This window comes from Bubalus kerabau, chromosome 10 (assembly GCF_029407905.1).
Source record: "Bubalus kerabau isolate K-KA32 ecotype Philippines breed swamp buffalo chromosome 10, PCC_UOA_SB_1v2, whole genome shotgun sequence".
NCBI classification, from domain to species: Eukaryota; Metazoa; Chordata; class Mammalia; order Artiodactyla; family Bovidae; genus Bubalus; species Bubalus kerabau.
The window spans coordinates 95,995,857-96,015,865 of NC_073633.1; the positions used below are offsets into that span (position 1 = coordinate 95,995,857).

The 20,009-nt window shown below is 41.9% G+C and overlaps 1 protein-coding gene across 1 annotated transcript in view; it reads left to right on the forward strand.

Annotated features, from left to right (window-relative positions):
* The window catches only part of LOC129622140 (neurexin-3-beta), a 612,931-nt gene that overhangs the window by 339,650 nt on the left and 253,272 nt on the right, over nt 1-20,009 (forward strand). The window lies entirely within an intron of this gene.

Below are 20,009 nucleotides of genomic sequence, written 5' to 3' on the forward strand. Positions count from 1 at the left end.
GCAGTCCAAGAGACCCTCAAGAGTCTTCAACACCACAGTTCAGAAGCCTCAATTCTTCGGTGCTCAGCTTTCTTTATGGTCCAATTCTCACATCCATTTGTGACTACAGGAAAAATCACGGCTTTGACTAAATGGACCTTTGTTGGCAAAGTAGTGTCTCTCTTAAATATGCTGTCTAGGTTGATCATAGCTTTTCTTCCAAGAAGCAAGGATCTTTTAATTTCATGGCTGCAGTCACCATCTGCAATGATTTTGGAGCCCCCAAAAATAAAGTCTGTCACTGTTTCCATTGTTTCCCTATCTATTTGCCATGAAATGATGAGACCAGATGCCATGATCTTAGTGTTTCTGAATGTTGAGCTTTAAGCCCACTTTTTCACTCTCTTCTTTCACTTTCATCAAGAGGCTCTTTAGTTCTTCTTAAGTTTCTGCACTAAGGATGATGTCATCTGCATATCTGAGGTTATTTATATTTCTCCTGACAATCTTGATTCCAGCTTGTGCTTCTTCCAGCACAAGGTGTCTAATGGCATTCTACAATAAATGGAGCTAGGAATCCTTGAAGAAGTGGCTAATTCTGAAACTGGAGTGTCTTGTGACCAAAGGTGAGAAAATACAGGTAGAGAGAGAGACGAAGGAAGAACAGGAAGTGGAGGAAAGGAAGGGATAAAGGAAAGAATGAAAACTCGTAAGTTTCTGATTTCCTAAAATAGCCTGTAATCTCAAATTTAAAGAGAGTAGCTTTTTCATATCATACTTTATTCTGCCACAGGTGCGTGTGGGTACCTGTGTACATAAATGCATATAGTGATGAGATGACAGTATTAATTAGAGCGTGATTATTACTAAGGGGTCTAGGAGGACTTAAGGTTGGTGTGCAGGCTTTGCTGTACACGTTCCCATATTGGCATTTGAGAGGAATCGCCACTCCTACTTTTTTATTAAGGGATGAAAACACTAAATGCTTTAGAAACATGAGTGAGAGAGAGAGTCCCTGTGAATACCCCTGTGGCATGGTCACGTTGTCCACCTAGTTCTTCTGCCTTTGTCTCTGGGTCATACAGGGTTTCTCAGATACCTGTCCTCTCTGAAGGGCATTGACATAACGGAGCTCTTCTCAACTGCAGCAGATGGGATTAAGGTGTGTATTCCTCCTTGTACTTATCAACCCTCTCTGGGAGGGGTTGGATTCTGTTCTTTGTTGCTTCCATCTAAGGATTCTCGAGCTGTCCCATGCCTGTGCTTTTTACTCTGCAGTCTGATCCTCTCCCAAAAAACAGATCCTGCGTACTCTCCCCCATTTAAGGTAAGTAGACTGAGGTGCCATGCTTTTAACCCTCTCCCTCTTCATTCCCAAGGTGCGACACTCCTCCAGTCTCTGTCCTGATCAAGCCCTCGTTTCTATAAGCTTCATTCTGACCCCTCTTTTACCAGATTATATACTGCTTTCTAAAGCATGTGATACAGCCATTGCTCGGGGTTCACAGCTAGGAACAGATCTAGACAACTCATCATCATTCTAAAGTCATCTTAGAAGTCACTTTCAGTTCACTTCATTAAAACAGAGGCTACAAAACTCATATGCCTGTGAGTGAAATTTGCTCAGGCATGTCCAATGCTTTGTGATCCCATTATATAGTCCATGGAATTCTCCAGGCCAGAATACTGGAGTGGGTAGCTGTTCCCTTCTCCAGGGGATCTTCCCAGCCCAGGGATCAAACCCAGGTCTCCCACATTACAGGCAGAGTCTTCAACAGCTGAGCCACTAGGGAAGCCCAAGAACACTGGAGTGGGTAGCCTATCCCTTCTCTAGTGGATCTTCCTGACTCAGGAATTGAACTTGGGTCTCCTGCATTGCAGGCAAATTCTTTACCAGCTGAGCTACCAGGGAATCCCATCATGAAGTGCATAGAATTCACCAGTCCAGAATACTGAGGGGGGGTAGCTATTCCCTTCTTCAGGGGACCTTCCCAACCCGGGGATTGAACCCAGGTCTCCTGCATTGCCGGTGGGTTCTTTGCTGGCTGAACCACCAGGGAAGGTCCATATGCCTGTAGGGGGCCATGTAAAAGAAATTATCCATTTAGGACTGAGATCAGGAAAACAATAGTTAGGCAAGATTGGCACTAACTCTTGGCCTCCCTATCAGAGAGACAGCAGTGAGCATATAGGAGAACTCAGTACGAAGGAGGTAGCTACTACTCAGCTTCTACTCATCATTATTGAACAGGAATGCTGGACTATTCCTATGAAGCTTTCTTCTTTGTCAAGACAAGCCAGAAGTCCAGACCTTTGTACTTAGTCTTTGAATCCATCCCTTATGTTTACATTTTCTTTTATTTAAAACACTTATTGGATTAAATAAAACAAATTTAGGGGCAAGATATTACTTACCTACCACAGGAGCACTGCCTCTGCATTTAAAGAAGAAAGCATACAATGCTTTCTTCATAATCATTGCGTTGTATGAACAGGATTAATAGCCCAGTTACAGGCTAATAATTTCATAGCAACCATGCAGTTCTTATGTGTTGCATACATGAAATTGTGTCATAATGAGCTGTCTCATAACAAGATTGGGCAGGCAGTAAAACCGTTTTATAGCTCCAAGAGAGAGCAGCTCCTGAGGTAGCTGGCCATGGTTATTGTGTCTTTGGTGGGAGGGGAGTTTGGGATGGGGGACTCATGTATACCTGTGTCTGATTCATGTTAATGTATGGCAAACACACACACACACACACACACACACAACAATATTGCAAAGTAATTAGCCTCCAATTAAAATAAATAAATTAATTTAAAGAATGCTCTCTCAACTCTTCTAAATCCCAAGTTTTGCAGTGGTGTACAGAGCTTTCTCATAATAACCTTTCTTGGCTCTCCTCTCCTGTTCTTTCTGCCTCCTCCAGCCTCCCTCCCGACACTGCCTCCACTCGTGTAATGAATGTGCTGGACTTGTGGGACCACAGCATCCTCGTGTTTTGTAGTTACTTGTTTCCTTTCTCTGTGAGATGGGAATTTAATAAACCAAAGGTTTATTATTACCAAAGAGAGCACCATTTTTGCTTAAACACACATTTCAGAAAAGATGAAGCCTATTATTCCTCTAAGACTAGAAAACATTTGAAAACTAGAGATAAGCCCATTTTCTGTAAGTTCCTTTAAAATATGCTTTTTCATAGATGCTCTCATGCATTTGCCATCAGCTATTATGAATGATCCCTGAATCTAACTTGTAACCGTGTTTTCAACTACCTGCCAGGTATCTCTGCTGGAATTGCCTTTGGCATTTTATTGTGGCTCAAGTCTGCTCACTATTCTTTATTCCATATGCTGCTTACCTCCCCTGGACAAAGACTGGGGGCTCAAGATCAACTCTGACTCATCTCTTACCTTCAAACTAACTAATAGTCCAGCCCTACTTAGTCAACATCTGAAATGTAGCCAAAATTCAGTCCTCTTTCAGCCCTTCCATGTCTTACAAGGATGTTTTCTTATTTTTTTTTTTTTTTTTTTACCAGGTGAGACCTTTTTTTCAATTGGAATATAATTGCTTTACAGTGCTGTGATAGTTTCTGCATGACAACAGCCTGGACCAGCTCTATGTATGCATATATCCCCTCCCTCTTGCACCTTCCTCCCACCTGCACCACCCCACCCCACTAGGTCATCACAGGGCACCACACTGAGCCCCGTGTGCTATACCACAGATTCCCACTAACTCTCTCTCTGACACGTGGCCGTGTACATGGGTCAACCCTAATTCCCCCAGCTCATCCCACTCGCCTCTTCACCCTCTGTGTCCACATGGCCCTGCTCTGTGTCTGCATCCCCATCCCTGCCCTGGAAACAGGTTCATCTGTTCCATTTTTCTAGATTCTACACATACCCGTTAATACACGGTATTTGTTTTTCTCTTTCTAACTTGCTTCACTCTGTAGTAGTTTCTGAACTGATCATTTTTGCCTCTGAGCTGCCTCTTCTCTAATCTGTTATTCACAAGTTTCCCAGCCTTACTTTCTTGAAAACAGAATGGTAACTGCTTCATTATAAGACTGTCGGGACACTCTGGTGGCCAGGGGGAGTGGGAGGAGCCGGAACTGCTATTGCTTTTTGTATCTCAGAGCTGAGGCTCTTTCTCATTTCATCCTTTAAAAACATGATTTGATCTCTAGTCAGTGTGAAGCTACACGGCCAGTCTTCCATTATGGTGTGATGAGGATTCAGCCTCTCCTCCAAAGTATCATTAACTTCAGAGAAATGTGGGTAAGAATGGCCCAAAGTCAGGGGGACTTTCAATCAATGTTCTCTTTGTCACCTGAGACCAGCCTTGACAGACCTCTGGGGTCTCTGTCTTTAAGGTTGTACCTGGGCCTCTGGCAGGATGAACGCTTAGAATACTGTTTCAAATAATAATAAAATTATCATTTCATCCAGAAACATTGATAAGATTATCATTTTCTTGGCTACACCCTGCATGTTATTAAGTGATCTGGGAGGAGGAAGGGCTTCCCAGGTGGCATTAGTGGTAAAGAACCCACCTCCCAATGCAAGAAACATAAGAGATGTGGGTTCGAACCCTGGGTCAGGAAGATTCCCTGAAGGAGGGAATGGCAACCCACTCCAGCGCTCTTGCCTGGAGAATCCCATGGACAGAGGAGCCTGGCAGGCTATGATCCATAGGGTTGCAAAAAGATGGACACAACTGAGTGACTTAGCACACATGCTGGGAGAAGGAGTCCCAGGGTCTGGATAGGATCCTGCCTGGGGCTCATTTGGCTTTACCTGGTCCTGTAGTCCTTGTGTGTGCTGTCAAGACATCACATGCTTGGATGGGCAGCATCATTTGCTCCACACCTTGTGTGTACCCAGGCTGCTGTCCTCCATTGGCCAGAAGAAGGAGCAGGAGACAAGTAAGTATTGGCACAAAATAATGCATTAAAAGGTATATGGGAGGATGCACACTGTTGAGTTCTTGTTGGTTAGTCGGACCAGAATGATAGAGGGTCACCATGATTTGCATAGTAGAGGGGCCTGAACTCAAGGCTGCTGCTCAGCAGCTCAGGAGTAGTTGTCTGCTCTGGAATTAGCTAATGAGGCTTTCTTTGAGCATTGGAAAGCCTCCAGAACCCACTCAGGAGGGAAATTAACAAATGGCCTTGTTTGTTACCTCCGGATAAATCTTCATGGTAAAACGTGCAGCTGTTCCACCTCTTCAGTCTTCTCCCTTCTTCCACAGTGGACCCTCAATTACTATGGAGACCAAAAACTAAAGAAATAAACAATACATGGACACATGTATTTGTTCTTAAAAACTGATAGGGAAAAGTTTGAGAGTAAAGACTAGTTAGAAGTGGCTGTGATGTTCAGGGTCTACAGGTGATATTCTAAATTTACTGTGCCCATGCAAACATTTCTGATGATTTCAACACCAGTTATTTCTGTTAGTATGTGATCACGAGCAGCTGCTGGCATTGCCTGAACATGCAAATACAGAGGCTGTGGCAGTCAGCTCACTCATTTCAATTAGGAAGGACCATCTCATAGGGTCATTTTTATGTTTTTCTCTAATAATTCTCTGCATGAATTTTATTTTTACAGAGTAGAATAATCATCTCATGGACTTTTACATTTTTATTGATTTTACTGTTATAATTTTCAATGAATGAATTGTTAACAGGAATTTATTAAGCATCTACTTTGTGCCATATTATATTCTGGTTATGAGGAATGCCAACATGTTTAATCCAGAGTACATGGTTTTCAACTAACTCAGTAGAATGGGGAAAATAAATATAAAAAACAAATAGTTACAATCTAATACATATGTGTCAGTATTTTAGGTACTCTTTGGCACAGAGTAAATTGTCAATTTGGACACGTTTTCAGTTCAGTTCAGTCGCTTAGTGGCTCAGTCATGTCCGACTCTTTGCGACCCCATGAATTGCAGCACACCAGGCCTCCCTGTCCATCACCAACTCCTGGAGTTCACTCAGACTCACATCCATTGAGTTGGTGATGCCATCCAGCCATCTCATCCTCTGTCAAGTGTTATTAGGAAAAAACAAAGAGGAAGAGGGTTTTAACAGAGGTGGTTATTTTACAGACACATATGATGGCATGCTACTATATGTAATCTAATGTGTTGAATTTGCTTAGACAAAAGGGTAAATATTGTTCACGACACTTGTGTAATGTATCTCTCTCCTTAGTCGCTAAGTCATGTCTGACTCTCATGACCCTATGGACTGTAGCCTGCCAGGTTCCTCTATCCATGGGATTCTCCAGGCAAGAATACTGGAATGGGTTGCTATTTCCCTCTCCAGGGGATTTTCCCGACCCAGGAATCGAACCCAGGTCTCCTGCATAGCAGGCAGATTCTTTACTGACTGAGCCATGAGGGAAGCCCTTGTGTAAGGTATACATGGATGTGTTTATGGGTGTGATGTATGCACATGGTTATTTGCACGTATGTATATGTTTATGTGTGTTTGTGCTGTTACAATAAAATGTGGATCCATTTGTGGACTTAGCAGTCAAACGCATTTAACCATGTAGGTGATGGAGAGGACAGAATTCATAAAGCAATTTATATACATTTTGTGTATGTAATTTTATTTTTCTAACTACTAATGTAAAATGTTTATTATACTAGTCAACTGAGAATAATTTTTTTTTTTTTTTCAAAAAAATAAAAGCACTTGGATTGTAACAAAGACAACAGTCCTCCTGGCCTACAAAGCACTCCTCTAACACTTGGAAAAAACTAAATATTCAGGAGTGTGTGGAATTTCAATTCCAGAGAGTTAGGAGAAATCGTGCACATCCAGATGGAATATTCTACGAATTGGCAAAGTGTAATTTAAGAAACCACCATCCTCCCTAGTGGAGAAGGAGAGAAACTCAAGATTTGTCTGTAGCTTAATCTTTTCCCAGGAACACATATTTTCTGGTGAAAAAATAGAATTTAGTTAAGTCAGGCAGAGCGAATGAACGTTTACAAGACCACAGGAAAAATAGCAGTTTGAACCACATATTTAGATGTTAATCCACATTTTTTTTTTTTTTTCATTGTAGACCAGGCTCTAAGAGCTTGTAAATATTTCTTCCATCATGGGATCACTTTGATTACATTTTAAAGCTGTTGATGTTTGGTTTCATTGATAAACATATCTGGATTTTTTGTTTTCTTCGTTTTGTAACCCAGTGCTTGTACTTTATCTTGACATTTGCTATAAAATGACTACAGATATAATACAGGTTTTGGAGACAGCAGGGTTCAAAATTTTGTACAATCAATATAGTTATTCTGGAAGGAATAATGATGTAGAAGCCACTGAGAATTAGATGAAATTGAAAGTGTTAGTGGCTCAGTCATGTCTGACTCTTCGTGACCTCACGCACTGTAGCCTCCCAGGCTCCTCTGTCCATGGAATTCTCCAGGCAGAATACTGGAGTAGGTTGCCATTCCCTTCTCCAGGGGATCTTTCTGAGAGAGTTTGGTTATCTCTGGATAAAATTGCTATCTGTCTTTTCTTTCCTCATGTTTACATAATACTGTGAAATTTTAGGATTAGACTTGAATTAGTGATATGAGTGGTGGAGAATAGAAAAGGTTGGACAAGTTACAGAAACCAGCAAGGGTATTGGAGATAGTGATCTGATTTCACCAGCATTGGAAGACGTTGATCCCTGTTGTATGTTTTCACTTCAAACAAAAAGGAAACTGAAGCACAGGCTTCTACTAGAGCTCTCTAGAGCAGCTATTGTATCCCCTTCTTGTAGTGGAGGTAAGAAGGATGCCTCCAGTTGGAGATCTGTGGATAGGGTTGGATTTGTGGATACCCTTGGATTTTTGCTGGTGCTAGGTTAACTCCTCAGAGAAGGCAATGGCACCCCACTCCAGTACTCTTGCCTGGAAAATCCCATGGGTGGAGGAACCTGGTGGGCTGCAGTCCATGGGGTCGCTAAGAATTGGACATGACTGAGTGACTTCACTTTCACTTTTCACTTGCATGCATTGGAGAAGGAAATAGCAACCCACTCCAGCGTTCTTGCCTGGAGAATCCCAGGGACAGGGGAGCCTGGTGGGCTGCCATCTATGGGGTCGAGCAGAGTTGGACACGACTGAAGCGACTTAGCAGCAGCAGCAGGTTAACTTCTATGTTGCCCAGCTGTACTGGTGTCCAGCCAGCCTAGGGCACCTCGTTTCCTCTGCATGAGGCAATGTGTTAATGAATAAAAGTGCCAAATAGGAATGGGACACGATTCTAAATATGTGTAAACTGGAACTCTCCTCTTTATATTGGTCGATTTTTTCCTTCATGTGCTTTTTAAATATACTTTTCGTAAGAATGCCAGGGGGCATGTTGATAAAAGGTGTTTATTCATCTGCCATGTCCAATTTGGCCCTGCTATTTCAAGACCCAATTCTAGGACCTTTATGTTTGAAAATGTTCTCCTATATAATCCAGCTCCCAGTGATCCTCCCCTCCTCTACAGACATAGTTTTTATTGACTCAGTTCCTGAAAGAGAGGTAATACGTTGTGATGAAAAGAAAATTGAACTGCAAATTGGAAGACCTAGGTTCTAGTCCCCGAGCCTTCTCATATACCTGTTTAGTCATATAATTCAATCCCTAGATTTCCTTCACTATGATTCAGGGTGGTGAGTTTGTGTGGGAGGGTGTCCACCACAAGATATTGGATGCAAAAGAGTGAGCCCAAAGGCTAATGATGGGTGTTCCAGGGATGTGCCAATGGGAAAACCACTGTCAGCCCACACTCCCAACTGGAAGGGACTCATTCCATCAAAAGAGACTGAGGTCTGCCTGCCACAGTCACAAGACCAGAGTGTAGACTTCTTCAGAGAAAACCCAGATTCAGGGCAGGCTTTTAAGGCCATAGAGAGGCTGTCAGAAATTTGGGGAAGAAATCAGTCTGTAGATTGATTACTGTCTATTCAGAGATACACTTTGATCCTGTAGAGGTAAAGGCTAATATTTATAATGCGTTGTGAAGCAAGAAGAGATATTCAGTCATCAGTTAAGTTCAGTCACTCAGTTGTGTCCAACTCTTTTTGACCTCATGGATTGCAGCATGCCAGGCTTCCCTGTCCATCACCAACTCCCAGAGCTTACTCAGACTCATGTCCATTGAGTCAGTGATGCCATCCAACCATCTCATCCTCTCTCATCCCCTTCTCCTCCCGCCTTCAATCTTTCTCAGCATCAGGGTCTTTTGCAGTGAATCAGTTCTTCATATCAGGTGGCCAAAGTATTGGAATTTCAGCTTCAGCATTAGTCCTTCCAATGAATATTCAGAACTGATTTCCTTTAGGATAGACTGGTTGGCTCTTCTTGCAGTCCAAGGGACCCTCAAGAGTCTTCTTCCAACACCACAGTTCAAAAGCATCAGTTCTTCGGCACTCAGCTTTCTTTATACTCCAGCTCTCACATCCATACATGACTACTGGAAAAACCATAGCCTTGACTAGACGGACCTTTGTTGGCAAAGTAATGTCTCTGCTTTCTAATATGCTGTCTAGGTCGGTCATAGCTTTTCTTCCAAGGAGTAAGCGTCTTTTAATGTCATGGCTGCAGTCACCATCTGTGGTGATTTTTGAGCCCCCCAAAATAAAGTCTCTCTCTGTTTCCATTGTTTCCCCATCTATTTGCCATGGAGTGATGGGACCAGATGACATGGTCTTAGTTTTCTGAATGTTGAGCTTTAAGCCAACTTTTTCCCTCTCCTCTTTCACTTTCACCAAGAGGCTCCTTAGTTCTACTTTTTTTTCTGCCATAAGGGTGGTGTCATCTGTGTATCTGAGGTTATTGATACTTCTCCCAGCAATCTTCTGCCATATTCAACTTGAAAAATAAAGGGAAATAATCAACTCTGGCAACACTACTTAGGGATTAGCACTAGATCTTTAATGAGGAAGAAATAGAGACTGATAATTTACTGGGCATCCCTTATTGACCCCTATATTATTACTGTATAGTGTAAATAGTATAGGTTTTTTTTTTCCTTCACAGTGTAGATTCCGTTGATTTAATTGATTCATAAGGTCATCAAATATTGATTGAACATATGCTGTATGCCAGCTACTTTACTAACATTACAAAAATGAGTAATCCAAGCATGCTATATAACTTCATGGATCTTACTATACAGAGCAGCTTTGAAATAAAACTTTCTATGAAAATGATATAGATGATCTTATTTCAAAGCAGAAGTAGAGACACAGACGTAGAGAACAAATGTATGGATACCAAAGGTTTAGAAAGTGGGGGGTGGGGGTGACGGAAGAATTTAGAAGATCGGGGTTGACACACACACACACACACACTCTCTTGCACAAACAGGACAAGAAAAGGAAGATGGGAGGGGAAATATTTATTGATCCCCTGAGTGTACTGAAGTCACTCAGTTGTGTCCAGCTCTTTGTGACCCCATGGACTGTAGTCTGCCAGGCTCCTCTGTCCATGGAATTCTCCAGGCAAGAACACTGGAGTGGGTAGCCACTCCCTTCTTCAGGGGATCTTCCCAACCTGGGGACTGAACCCAAGTTACCTGCATTGCAAGCAGATTCTTTCACCATCTGAGCCACCAGAGAAGCCCTGTACTAGTCACAGCACTGAGCACTGAACTTATGTTACTTCATCTAAATATAAAATTAAGAAGCATTTCTGATGCTCTCGGTATTCCTGCTACACTGCACATTATTTCGTGTTTATGGATGCTTTCAAATATTTGCATTGGTTGACCTAGCAGTGTTAACCACTTCTAAAGCAAGTAAATGTCATCTTTCCCAAAAGACGTATGTCCTTCCTTACTAAGCATGACAGCTCTTGCCATGTACCCTCCTGAAAAAGAGGGCAGGAAGTGGTCATCTTTATACTAACATTATTAATGGAGTTGCTTACTCATTTCTCAAAGCTTGTATGACAAGTGCAATGATCATTCCTTCTTTATTCTGTGAGTTCTGGACTGAAAGCTGCCAATGCTTGAAAATGGTGTAACTTTTCCCTTTGGCTTCCCGAGTGGGTCAGTTGGTAAAGAATCTGCCTGCAATGCAGAATACCAGGGTTCAATCCCTGGGTCAGCAGGAGGGAATGGCAAACCTCTCCAGTATTCTTGCCTGGAGAATTCCGTGGACAGAGGAGCCTGGCAGGCTACAGTCCATGGGGTCGAAAAGAGTCCGACACGACTGAGCGACTAACACTTTCGCTTTGGAGAGAGCTGTTTGTCAATGGGATGTGAGGCAACCCTGGCTAGACTATGGAATTTTCTACAAGGGGCTCAGTCAGCTGTTGGTTTATTGGATTGGTACCTGGAGAAGACCAGGCCACTTTACAATGGAAAGGCTCAACTTTTAGAAGATCAAATTTTGGATGCAGGTTTCAATTAGTAATAACAATATAGTTTTATTTCTTTTAAAAAGCATAGGAAGATGACCAATCCAAACACATGGACAGGCTCTATACAAAGAGTAAATAAAATATTATAGAAAATGCATATGGTGCATGTGAAGTGAGAAAGGCAAAATACAAATTGTTTATGATCTAAAACTATGAAAAACTAACTGAAATAAGCACTTATTTAAAACCATAAAACTGGCACAGTGGTAAAGAATTTGCCTGCCAATACAGGAGATGCGCATTGGATCCCTGGGTCGGGAAGAGCCCCTGAAGTAGGAAATGACAACCCTCTCTGGTATTCTTGAGTGGAAAATCCCATAGACAGAAGAGCCTGGCAGGCGACAGTCCATGGGGTTGTAAAGAGTCAGACATGACTGAGCAACTAAACACACACATAATTCTGAATGAACTATGCATGGTGATTCAAGAGTATTGGAAGTTGAGGAGGACTAGACTGCAAGTTAGCACCAGTCCACACTGAGAAAATTCCTTATCTTTCAGGAGGCATGATCGCTCAGTGGTTTGAAGTTTACAATGTGCAGTCATATCGCCTGAATGGAATCCTAGCTCCAGGAATAGCTGTGTGACATTAGGAAGGTTACATTTACTTCATTTGCAAAATGGGAAATAAGTGAAGATCAAAATAAAATATACATGGGACATAGTGTAATGCATGGAATATACTAAGTGGTGAATGAATAGTATTATCATTTCTCTGACATTAATTATCAATGTGCTTAGGGAATTTTTCAGTCTTGTTAACATACTGAGCTTGAAAAAATATATGTATATATGCTTTGGTAATAAGGAGACAGGCACTGAACTTTGACACTGCTATTTAAGACTGCATAAATCCACAAAGGTCTCCAGAAGCTCAAATGAATCAGTGCTAATGCCAATGCCTTGTAAATTATAAAGACTGAGACACCTGAAGATTCTGGATCCTTTTTTGTTTTCCTTTTGCACTCCTGGTTCAAAGCGATGGGAAAATTGGGACAGGCTTTATGTAACCATGGGAAAGAAACGGTCACTTCCCACCCCAAACCCTGTTTCTCATTTTCTTATTAACAGATTTTCGGTATACAATGACAGTGCCCCCACCTTTAACACAAACCAAATAAGAAAACATTTCCCAACCTTCCTAGCAATTAAACAGGCATGGGACTTAAAGTTTGATGAGTGACATGTCTACAGACGTGTCCAGTGGTACATTTAAAACGTTTGCTTAAAGGATCTGACGTGGGTAGGGCACCCCTTGCCTCTCTTGCTGCCTGGGTGGGTATAATGGGCCTCCCAGGTGACGCTAGTGGTAAAGAACCCGCCTGCCAGTGCAGACATGAGAGACGTGAGTTCGATCCCTGGGTCGGGAAGATCCCCTGGAGAAGGAAATAGCAATCCACTCCAGTATTCTTGCCTGAGAAATCCCAGGGACAGAGGAGCCTGGCAGGCTACAGTTCACAGGGTCACAAAGAGTCGGACATAACTGAAATGACTTAGCAGGCATGGCTATGATGAGTGGGATTTCAGCATCCATACTGGATCATAAGGTGACTTTAGGGGTGGAACACGAAGGTAGCAGATAAAGAGAAATGTCTGAGTCTTACATGACTTTGTGGAAAATTCTATATCAGCTTTAAACTACCTGACGTGGGACTTTTAAATGTCAGAGAGTAAATCTTTGTAGTGTTTATGCCACTAATTTTGTATCACTGTGATTTATAGTGAGCACAACTCCTAATTATAGCATATGTTAGTTTGTCAGTTTCTAATCAGTCGTCCCGCTTCCAACAGGAAAGATCTTACCTCCAGGCTGCCTCTCATGGCTGTGGATGTTCCAGCCTTCAGAAAGTACATTGCCAGCTGCTTAGAGACTGTGCTTGTTTAGCTGTGTTTAGCAAAATCATTCCCAGCTCCAAGTAGCAAAGGAATAACACATTGGCCTTAGTCTTGGGTTTTCTTTTTTGCAAGTAATTGACACGTGTTGTACCACTTGAATAGACATTGCCCACAGATCTTTTAAAACCTTATCTGAAGGGTAAAGATGCAGACGCAGAGAATAGACGTGTGGACATGAGGAGCAGGGATAGGTTGGAATGATTGAGAAGGCATCACTGACATTTGCACACTGCTGCTGCTGCTAAGTCACTTCAGTCGGGTCCAACTCTGTGTGACCCCATAGACGGCAGCCCACCAGGCTCCCCTGTCCCTGGGATTCTCCAGGCAAGAACACTGGAGTGGGTTGCCATTTCCTTCTCTAATGCATGAAAGTGAGAAGTGAAAGTGAAGTCACTCAGTCGTGTCCAACTCTTAGCGACCCCATGGACTGCAGCCCACCAGGCTCCTCTGTTCATGGGATTTTCCAGGCAAGAGTACTGGAGTGAGGTGCCATTGCCTTCTCCGATTTGCACACTACCATGTGTGAAATAAACCACTAGCGGGAAGCTGCTGCGGAACACAGGGAGTTCAGCTCGCTGCTCTGTGATGGCCTCGAGGGGTTGGGGGAGGAGGGAGCCCTGAGATGGAGTGGATATATGTTTACAGATAGCTGATGCACTTTGCCATACAGCAGAAATGAACACAGTATTGTAAAGCAATTAGATTTCTATAATAAATAAATGTAAGACCTCATAGGGTCTGAAATTCTACCAGATCCTAAAAGAAACTCACCAACTGGCTGACCAATGACTGGTTCACTAACTCACACATACTTACTTTTTTTCAATCAATATGTGGATCACCTTTGTCCACCAAGAACTAGGTTTAGAGCATACAGAGATGAATCAGACATAATTCTATGTCAGTCTCTCCTTACAGGCTAGCCGGAAACATATTAAACCCAGAGCTGAAATCTACTGGGGAGCCCATAGCTGGTGGTGCTTCTGTTACACCACAGTATAGTTTATCTAGCACTAGACTTCATTAAAATCACTTCCCCCCACCTCCTGCCAAATGTTGGCATTTTAAGGCTTTCTCTCTGATAGATAGATACACTGATAGATATAAAATATAAATATCAAAAGGTCCATGCTCTATTTTCTGACGGCAATTTGTGCCCACTTATCTGAGTACATCAAAGATATCTGCTGCTGTTTTTAACAACTTTGGAAGGCTGCAAGTCTTCCAAAAATGTGAGAGTTGAAATCTGATAGAGAACCAAGCAAACATATAAGAGATGCTTCAAGGCAGTTTACCTCTGTGATGGTTCTATTGAGACAGAGCACACACACCACACACACACACACACACACACACACACACACACACACACACACTCTCACATACACAGGAAGTAGTTGAAATAAAAATTTCCGTCAAGGAGAAGCACAAAGGGAACAGAAGTGTCAAGAAATGTTACTGGCCTTCACAAAGCTCACTGTTTACTTATTTATAAATGTAAGCAAGATGCAATTAGTCTTTAGCTTAAGGAAGAGAAGACACAAGAGAAGAAATGGTCTTGGTTGACCTTCGTGACTACCCACTCCCCGCCGCCCCATGTGAGGCATGGAAACTCGTTCTCAGTATTGGATTTTGGCTGGATTGTTCTCCTTCCCAGATGCTGGCTATGCAGAAGTCATTATCAGGCCTTTGGAAGCAACACTTGATCTGTCTCTGAATACACACAGATCCCTCGCCTTCCCTCAGCTTCTCTCTCCTTGTGTTCCCCTCCCCTCGTGTGACTCTGATTGCATGTGAAATTAATTATCAGTCCTGTCACATCTTCCGCTGCTAACACTGGTCAGTATTGAATTATAGGGAATGCAAACGCAATTTTCAGCAGCCTAATTGCTTCTCCTGTACCCAGTGAAACGTTTCATTAAATACCCACGGCAAGCAGATTGTATTCGATTTTCATAACAAACTGGTGGGATTTCATTACCGGAATCCCTAGCATCTATTCACATGACTCTTTCCTAACTGCTCTCTCAGGCTGGTATTGGATAAAGCAGTTCCTTTTCAAAGCAGCGGTTGCCCAGGAAGGCATTGGTACATATCAGTTGGTTCTACAAGAGTGAAATGGGTGTGTTAAAGCCAGACTGGTTCTTCCCTTTTGGAAGATGACTGTGTGAATTCCACAGCACCTCCCTCACTCCATGCTAAACCATTAGGAGTGCACTGACAAAGGATCCCCAGGGCTTGCAACAGTGTCATCCCTAAAGATTACCGGAGATTGACCGTAGTGACACATGAATAATGCAATCCATAGCCATTGGTTGAGAGCTTCTACTAGCCCATTCTCAAAAGGCTCAGAGATTGGGCCAGAGGGAAGAAAGAAAAATATAAAGAAAATAACTATAATGAACTGTTGATATATACTCATAGGTGTATCTTCAAGGAATCTTAGTAACATAGAAGGTAATACAGCTGCAGAAGAGGACTGAGATATTCACCAAAATCTTAAAAGAGAAATAAACACTTGAATTGGGTGATGAAGGGTGAATAGGAGTTCTTTAGGCAGACATGGTACAGAAGAGCATTTTAGAAAGAGTAATACCAACAGCTAGTATTTATTGAGAGCTTAATTGCATTAGTCCTAGTTTGAAGCACATTATGTATATTTAAAATTATAATCTTCATAGCAACCCTCTCAGATATTATATCCACTTTATAAATGAGGAAACTGAGACAGTGAGAGATTAAAAATGAACCTAACTATGATGACTTTTAGGTGTCAACTTGACTGGCCACGGAGTACCCAGATTGAACATTATTTCTAGGTGTGTCTATATGGTATTTCCTGGTAAGATTAATATTTGGGTCATTGTAGTCTTAAAGTAGTTTGCCCAGTGTGGGTGTGAGCATCCAATCCATCTGGAATAGATAAACTATCAGAGGAAGAACCTTTTTCTGGTTCTCAGACCTTTAAACTTGGACTCAATTACAATACTGGTTTTCCTGGGTCACCAGCTGTCAGATGACAGGTCATAGGACTCTTCTCAGCCTCCATGATCACATGAGCCAGTTTCTTATAAATAAAATAGTAGTGTGTGTGTATCTGTATATGATTTGTCTACAGAACCCTTACTAATACAGATTTTGCTACCAAGGTTGATTCTAGAGGAACAAATTGTTAAGGACAAGTTTTCTGAATTGGTTTGGAGGTTTCTGGAATTGGCTCTCTAATCTGATTATATTTAAAGATGCTAATGACTCTATTTCCAGTGGTAAACAGAGGGCTAATAGTCCATAGTGTGAACTGTTCACAGACATACCCAAAATGTCTACATTGAATATTCCTAATCAACCACTTATAAGAAGCAAGGAACTAAAGAATTGCAGGTGGATTATTTACTGTGGACCCACTGGGGAAGCCCATTAGGAAATATATCAAATTTGAAGCATTGAAAGTATGTATTTAAAAGATTATATCTTCTGTTGTCAATAACAAATATGAATAGAGAGGAGGCTCAAAACTTACCAACAGCAGAGAAAGAAAACCATATTCAAATCTCAGTTTTTTACTTAAAATATGTTAAAAGCAATAATTTTCCCCTTCACTTACTGACGCATTTTTCTCTGAGTGGAATATGACTAAAACCAGTTGTCACTGAGGGATTTATGCAGGAAGACACCTATTAGGTAAATCCAAGAATTGGGATGGTCAGTCACATTAGTCAACCTATCCGTTAGCAACTGCAGAGTCAAAAAATAACATCAACAAGGGTGTCTAGAATTCTAAGACTGCATTATTATCGTTTTAAAATTTGAATTCAGATATCATAACTGAAGAACTGCAGCACGAGGGAGACGTAATTTGCTGGGGATATTACACTTCCTTGGTTCAGGTGGAGAAAGAAAACGAAATTTGTGTTATTTTAATATTCCGGTCAAAGATTTTAATTTCTACTGTTAATGTTAGCTTTTAATGTTAACGGCTTGTCTTTAACCCTGGTGAACTTTTGAAGATTAATTTTGTGGGAAATAAGATAATATTCTCATTTACCTATGATACTTCTGGTCATAAGATTCCTTCTGGTGTTAAAATCCAAAACCGCCCAAAATAATTAACTACAAATTAATTGTACTTATATTGAGCATGTCCCTTATTATATGTCCTTTCTTTGGAGACCATCTTAAAGTAGTAACAGGATTTGTGTCTTTCTACATGATGTTTTCCTCAGTATTACAAAGAACATCATATTCATAAAAGTGAACCAAATCAACAAATATTTTTCTTCTGTATTTAGGACACTCTTGTAGGTTTTTAAGAAATATCAAATATAGCGATAATTCCTGACCTCAAGAAATTCTAAGCTACTGAGGAAGCAAGCTGCTGCTGCTAAGTCGCTTCAGTCGTGTCCGACTCTGTGCGACCCCATAGACGGCAGCCCACTGGGCTCCCCTGTCACTGGGATTCTCCAGGCAAGAACACTGGAGTGGGTCGCCATTTCCTTCTCCAATGCATGAAAGTGAAAAGTGAAAGTGAAGTCGCTCAGTCATGTCCGACTCTTAGCGACGCCATGGACTGCAGCCCACCAGGCTCCTCCGTCCATGGGATTTTCCAGGCAAGAGTACTGGAGTGGGGTGCCATTGCCTTCTCCAGAGGAAGCAAGCATCGTATATGTTTTTAGAAAGTGTTTCTTAATCATGAGTGTCTAGTTCAATGATCTACGAGGCTTTTAAAGTTGTTTGCAGCTTGCCAACAAAGGTCCGTCTAGTCAAGGGTATGGTTTTTCCAGTGGTCATGTATGGATGTGAGAGTTGGACTATAAAGAAAGCTGAGTGCCGAAGAATTGATGCTTTTGAACTGTGGTGTTGGAGAAGACTCTTGAGAGTCCTTTGAACTGCAAGGAGATCCAACCAGTCCATTCTAAAGGAGATCAGTCCTGGGTGTTCTTTGGAAGAAATGATGCTAAAGCTGAAACTCCAGTACTTTGGCCACCTCATGTGAAAAGCTGACTCATTGGAAAAGACTCTGATGCTGGGAGGGATTGGGGGCAGGAGGAGAAGGGGACGACAGAGGGTGAGATGGCTGGATGGCATCACTGACTCAATGGATGTGAGTCTGAGTGTTCTCCGGGAGTTGGTGATGGACAGGGAGGCCTGGCGTGCTGCGATTCATGGGGTCGCAAAGTGTCAGACACGACTGAGCGACTGAACTGACTGACTGACTGACTGACAGAAATTCTTTTTATCACTTCTGACATGGGGCCCATTTGTTTATGTTTACAAAAGCTCCACAGGTGATTTAGATGTGAATTTCCAAAAAAAGGAAATACTGTCTCGAAAATTCATGAGGGACAATGCCTGGAGTTGACCCTGGAGGTATTTACAAGGTTAGCATTGCATTGGCTATGTTTTGAAGAATGGATAGAATTTAGATAAGTCAAGAGAAAATAGTGATATTTGTGGTTAGAACTAAATATTTATGGGCTTCCCAGGTGGTGCAGTGATAAAGAATCTGCCTGCCAGTGCAGGAGATACATGAGTTTGATCCCTGGGTCAGGAAGATCCCTGGAGAAGGAAATGGCAACCCACTCCAGTATTCTTGCATGGAGAATTCCACAGCAGAGGAATTTGGTGGGTTACAGTCTGTGGGGTCACAAAAGAGTCAGACACGACTGGGCACGCACGCACACACACACACACACACACACACACACACACACTCTGAATATTTATGGATAGAATTACAAGAAAGAAATCACAAAGTGTAGGGAGGGATCAAAGAATGATGTGTATGGCTGGAATATAATGGTTTTATAGAGGTAGTTAGGAAGAAAGCTTTAATACAGCAAGCTTTGGAAATTCCTGAAGAGGTTTGAGTTTAAAAGTTGAACACCATAAAGCAATTTAGGCTGTTGGAGAATTTTGAATGTCAAGGATTAGTTTCTTGGCATTGTGAAATCATCAAGGTATTTTGAACTGAGAAGTAGATTCATAGGAAAATCTTTAAGGACATGTGCAAGGATAGAGGAGAATAGAGAAGGAATGGAAGGAAAGCTAATTTTAGATACTACTGATGTGATATTTTAAAGACTTGTGGTAGCATTAGAGTGCAAAAAAGATGACAATATTTTACAGGAAGAATCCACTGACAGGGTGGCTGATTGGACTTTGAAAGAGAGAATTCATACCTAAGTGAATGGAAAATTAATGGTGCCGTTTCCAAAACTAGATCACAGAATTAGAGGGAACTGGCTTTGGCCGAAAGGGGAATGAGCGTTTTCCTGATGCTTGGCGGTACATGAAACAGTCAAGCAGAGGCACGGGGACACAGTTGGACATGAAAGGACTGGAGTCCAAGACCAAGACAGAGATGAAGAACGTGATTTTGGAGGATTTTCCGGAAATAGGAGTAAATACATTCTTGAGCAGGCATGAGATTTGAAGGGGATAAGATGTAGCTGGAGACAGGAATCAAAGGATAACACTCAAACCTTGGGGGAAGTCTGTATTTAGGAGGTGGTAGGAGAAAGTGAAGGCATAGTGAGCAAAAGACAAGGTAACTAAAGAAGGGAAAGGACCAGAAATTAGAACCTAGGGGAAAGGGAGCATTTCAGGAGCCAAGGCATGACCACCTCTATTTCAACACTACAGAAAAATTGGTAAAGCAAGTAGTGTTAGGATTTGTTCCCCATCCTCACC